This window comes from Crassostrea angulata, chromosome 1, assembly GCF_025612915.1.
Source record: "Crassostrea angulata isolate pt1a10 chromosome 1, ASM2561291v2, whole genome shotgun sequence".
NCBI lineage: Eukaryota > Metazoa > Mollusca > Bivalvia > Ostreida > Ostreidae > Magallana > Magallana angulata.
The window spans coordinates 50,478,829-50,484,828 of NC_069111.1; positions in this window are offsets into that span (position 1 = coordinate 50,478,829).

Genomic DNA, 6,000 nt, shown 5'->3' on the forward strand with positions numbered 1-6,000 from the left:
TTGAAACTGAATTCCCACAGTTCTAAATTTGAGGTTAAAAATACAAATAAATAGAAAGATGTAGGGAAAGCCATCAGGGTATTATTGCTTCCGTTTAGACTATTTCAGATTTAAAAAAATAAAAAATTCTGCTGAGTTTTCAGTCATCCCGTGGGCTGACTTATTAAATTGAATAAAACTTCAATTGCGCTTTCATAAATTGGAATTCTGTGGAAGAATTACACAGTCCGTGTTAGAGAAATTCGAAGAAGTTATGAAACTGGTCAGTTTCTAGGTCAAACTGCGCATAGATGTATTGAAAGACTGTCAATGGGTATCGTCTGTAGCCACGGTTCGGAATCCGTATATGCAGACATACATTGTATGTACCTCGCTACACGTTTACCTCCTCACCTGAGGGTGCAACCTCCATGTATACATGCATATTATTATAGTTCTGGAAACTATTTATCTTGTATTTTAATAGATTGGGTATTCATATATTGTTGATCTGAAATTAGTATTGCACTGGCTGTAGCTAATCTTGTTAGTATATTAAGTTGCATTACAACCTCATACTACACAACTTCAATAAAAGGTTTTTTTTAAATCAATTTTCATATAATTAGCAATAAATAATTAAAAATCCCCAAAAACACATACCTATCTCATGTAAGTGTAACTTTGAGAAGCGCATACATTTTTGGGAGGCAGATCTGTCGCTATATTATAATCTGTAAGTCAAGTGAACTATCATGGAAGAAATCTGTCGACATTTGCAGTACTTTGATGATTTTTATGGCGACAGACTGCATTGCATAATGTAGTCGTATTTCATAACTTCTAAATCCAAGAAACAAATTTAATTTGACTTAAAACTTTTAATTATAATATATATTACTCTGCTCATAACTATAGAAGTTAAGCGTGTTCAACAGGTTAATTTATTAGCCACATTCTCAGATAACGATCTCTCACCTTTAATGTGAAGATGATTGGCTTAATAGCCCTATTATTTTACAATTGACCACTGTAGTGAAAGCACCCTTCGATACCCATTAACCTTCGATAACCTCCGATACATTGTTACACAATTACATAACAATTGATGATCTGCAGCCATAAATAACCTGGGGATATATATGTTCTCAGCTGTGTGCGCTGAAGGGACACAAGATTTTCGGCCGCACGTGGCGATTGAATTAACACAGACTGACCGAATATACACACTAGGAGAAGTCGCCAAAAATGATTTTCGACAGATCTGGATATCTTTTCGCCAATTAAAAAAAAATCCAGCGCGAGCACTTGGCAGCTGAGCGGGGTGAGGGGGCAACACAGCAGTGAGTTCGTTTTTACAGTTTTACAATAAAACGAACGACCATGTAGAAACACTACAGAAGTGATTAATATGTGACCGATAGAATCTAAACAAAACTTGTTTAAAAACTCATGTAAATATTCTATAAAATAATCACCGAATGCATCAATTTGGGACATTCTTTTATCGTGCCAGCACCTACCGCAAAGATGTAACATGGGACTTTGATTATAATTTGCTTTGTTTTTAAACTACCTTGTACGCAATCGTATTAATCAACACTAAATCTTCTCGGCCATGTGCGCGGGATGATCATCATTTTTGTTGTTGATTTAAACCATTATTTGTACAGTTTTTAAAACGTTTTAGGCATGCAAACCAACCATTAATTCATGTCTGACGATGTTTCCGATTTGAAGTAATATCGCTTTTATTAATTTTCAGAACGACTTCTTAATTTACACTCCAATGTTAAATTAAATAAATACAAGATGGACAAACTTTTATATCATAAATAAACTTAAACACGTTCATAAACGGTGTAAGTGTTTGTGTATTAGATAACCGCTTACCGCTAGGTAGTGCAGCAGTGGCTGATCTCTTCGGTCGTGGGCGAAGGATAGATTACGAAAAGGTACAACGCACAGCTCAGAACACAGGAAGATTTGAAAAGTTTGCAGTAGAATGACTAAAATCTATCAAATAGAAGTTCTTTTTTTTTTTACTTTAAACCCACAATTGATCTATGTCTGATATTGCTTTAGATTGAGAACGACATTATTACATTATATAACTGAACGATTTCTTAATTGACACCCTATTGTTAAATCCAATTGAAGAAGAATAAACTTTTACGTGTAATCAAAACTAAAACAATTCTTGTGTTTGCGGCTAAACAAAATCGCATATGAGAGTCGCGACTCTTGTGTATTAGATAACTGCTGACCGCTAGGTAGCTCAGCCGCAACCATGGTGACCGATTTTTTCGGCCGCGGGCGAGGGATAGCTTACGTAATGGTACACACACACACAGCTCTGATTCAAGGTATATTTTAGATGCACGCAGTAGATAGGTAAAGTTAGCTACTAGTAACTGGCTACTAGTAACTGGCTACGAGAAGTAAGAAAACCTAGCTACTAGTAACTGGCTACGAGACAAAAACAAAGTTGGCTACTCGTAACTGCCTACTAGTAACTGGCTTCGAGAAGTAAGAAAAGCTAGCTACTAGTAACTGGCTACGAGATGAAAGAAACTTGGCTTATAGTTACTTGTAACTGTTCATGTGAGAACACATACCTAGGATTTTTATTTGTGTTCCTAAGATGTACATTGCACTATATCACTGCCAATTGTCAATAAATCTCAAGTAGCTGTATATATAAATTGAAGATATATGCCAGACTTTCTAATATCAACATTATGTCAAGTCATCCACATGATATTACGACACAATTACTCAGATATCCCTCTGTATGTAGTCAGCTACTTGTGAATTTTGTTACAAATATCTTTATTTTTAAAGCGGTTTTGTCAATATATCTCAAGTAGCTGTATATTTAAATTGAAGATATATGCCCGACATGCTTATATCAACATTCTGTCAAGTCATTTACATAATATTACGACACAATTACTCATATATCTCTCTTTATGTAGTCAGCTACTTGTGCATTTTGTTACAAATATCCGTATATTTTGGCGGTTTTGTCAATATATCTCAAGTAGCTGTATATTTAAACTGAAGAAATATGCCAGATATGCTATTATCAACATTCCTTCAAGTCATCCACATAATATTACTACACAATTTCTCAGATATCTCTCTTTATGTAGTCAGCTACTTGTGCATTTTGTTACAAATATCTTTATTTTTTGGCGGGGTTGTCAATATATCTCAAGTAGCTGTATATTTAAATTGAAGATATATGCCAGATATTGTATTATCAACATTCCTTCAAGTCATCCACATAACGTTACGACACATTTACTCAGATATCGCTCTTTATGTAGTCAGCTACTTGCGCATTTTGTTACAAATATCCTTATATTTTGACGGTTTTGTCAATATATCTCAAGTAGCTGTATATTTAAACTAAAGATATATGCCAGACATGCTATTATCAACATTCCTTCAAGTCATCTATATAATATTACGACACAATTACTCAGATATCGCTCCTTATGTGGTCAGCTACTTGCGCATTTTGTTACAAATATCCTTATATTTTGACGGTTTTGTCAATGTATTGCAAGTAGCTGTATATTAAAACTGAAGATATATGCAAGACATTCTATTATCAACATTCCTTCAAGTCATCCACATAATATTACGACACAATTACTCAGATATCTCTCTTTATGTGGTCAGCTACTTGCGCATTTTGTTACAAATATCTTTATCTTTTTGCTGTTTTGTCAATACATTGAAAGTAGCTGTATCTTTAGATTAAAAATATATGCCAGATATGCTATTATCAACATTCATGCAAGTCATCCACATAATATTACGACATAATTACTCAGATATCGCTCTTTATGTGGTCAGCTGCTTGTGCATTTTGTGACAAATATCCTTATATTTTGACGGTTTTGTCAATATATCACAAGTAGCTGTATATTTAAACTGAAGATATATGCCAGACATGCTATTATCAACATTCTTTCAAGTCATCCACATAATATTACGACACAATTACTCAGATATCTCTCTTTATGTAGTTAGCTACTTGTGCATTTTGTAACAAAAATCGTTATTTTTTTACGGTTTTGTCAATATATCTCAAGTAGCTGAATCTTTAAATTGAAGATATATGCCAGACATGCTATTATCAACATTCCTTCAAGTCATCCGATTAATATTACGACATAATTACTCAGATATCGCTCTTTATGTGGCCAGCTACTTGTGCATTTTGTGACAAATATCCTTATATTTTGACGGTTTTGTCAATATATCACAAGTAGCTGTATATTTAAACTGAAGATATATGCCAGACATGCTATTATCAACATTCTGTCAAGTCATCCACATAATATTACGACACAATTTCTCAGATATCTCTCTTTATGTAGTCAGCTACTTGTGCATTTTGTTACAAATATCGTTATTTTTTGGTGGTTTTGTCAATATATCACAAGTAGCTGTATATTTAAATTGAAGATATATGCCAGACATGCTATTATCAACATTACTTGAAATCATCAACATAATATTACGACATAATTACTCAGATATCGCTCTTTATGTGGTCAGCTACTTGCGCATTTTGTGACAAATATCCTTATATTTTGACAGTTTTGTCAATATATTGCCAGTAGCTGTATATTTAAACTGAAGATATATGCCAGACATGCTATTATCAACATTCCTTAAATTCATCCACATAATATTACGACACAATTTCTTTATTATCTCTCTTTATGTAGTCAGCTACTTGTGCATTTTGTTACAAATATCTTTATCTTTTTGGTGGTTTTGTCAATATATCTCAAGTAGCTGTATATTTAAATGGAAGATATATGCCAGACATGCTATTATCAACATTTCTTCAAGTCATCCACATAATATTACGACACAATATCTCAGATATCTCTCTTTATGTGGTCAGCTACTTGTGTATTTTGTTATAAATATCCTCATTTTTTGGCGGTTTTGTCAATATATCTCAAGTATCTGTATATTTAAATTGAAGATATATGCCAGACTTGCTAAAGTAACATTCCTTCAAGTCATCCACATAATATTACGACACAGGTACTCAGATATCTCTTTTTATACAGTCAGCTACTTGTGCATTTTGTTACAAATATCTTTATTTCTCCCCATATGTTTTTTCGTGTGCACGTAAAAAGATGAAGTGAAATTAAAATTATAAGTAAATTTTGCCCCCCCCCCCCTTCCCCATCCCCATACAGATAACATTTTTAACAATCTTTATGATTTTAAATTTTTTTGTTTGTTCTTCAATATTTAAATTAAAAACTAGATATCTTTAATCTTTAATCTTTATGTACAGAAACTTGGGTTACATGTAAAGTGTTAAAAATGAAGATATTTGAAAAGAAATGCAGTAGTAGCTGACGAGATTATGAGTGATATCTGAGTAGTTGTGCCGTAATATCATGTGGATGACCTAATAGAATGTTGAAATAAGCAAGACTGGTTAATATGAGCAATCTATACATAAAGCTACTTGAAAAATGTTGATAAAATCCTAAAAAAAGAAATATTTTTAACAAAATGTTTTAGAAGCTGATGAGATTTAAAGGGATATCTAAATAATCGTGTCATAATATCATGTTGGGGACCTTATAGAATGTTTAAATCAACCACACTAGTAGATATCTTTATTTTTTTACACAACTACTTGAGGTTTATCAATTAAACTGTTGAAAATGGAAGTGTTTATAACAAAATGCACTTGTAGCCGATGAGTTTGAGAAAGATATATCAGTAATTATGTCGTAATAGCATGTGGATGTCCTAATATAATATTACAATAAACATGACTTGTATATATCAGCATTCTATATACAGCTACTTAAGATATATTGACAAAACCGCCAAAAAATAACGATATTTGTAACAAAATGCACAAGTAGCTGACTACGTAAAGAGAGATATCTGAGAAATTGTGTCGTAATATTATGTGGATGACTTGAAAGAATGTTGCTAATAGCATGTCTGGCATATATCTTC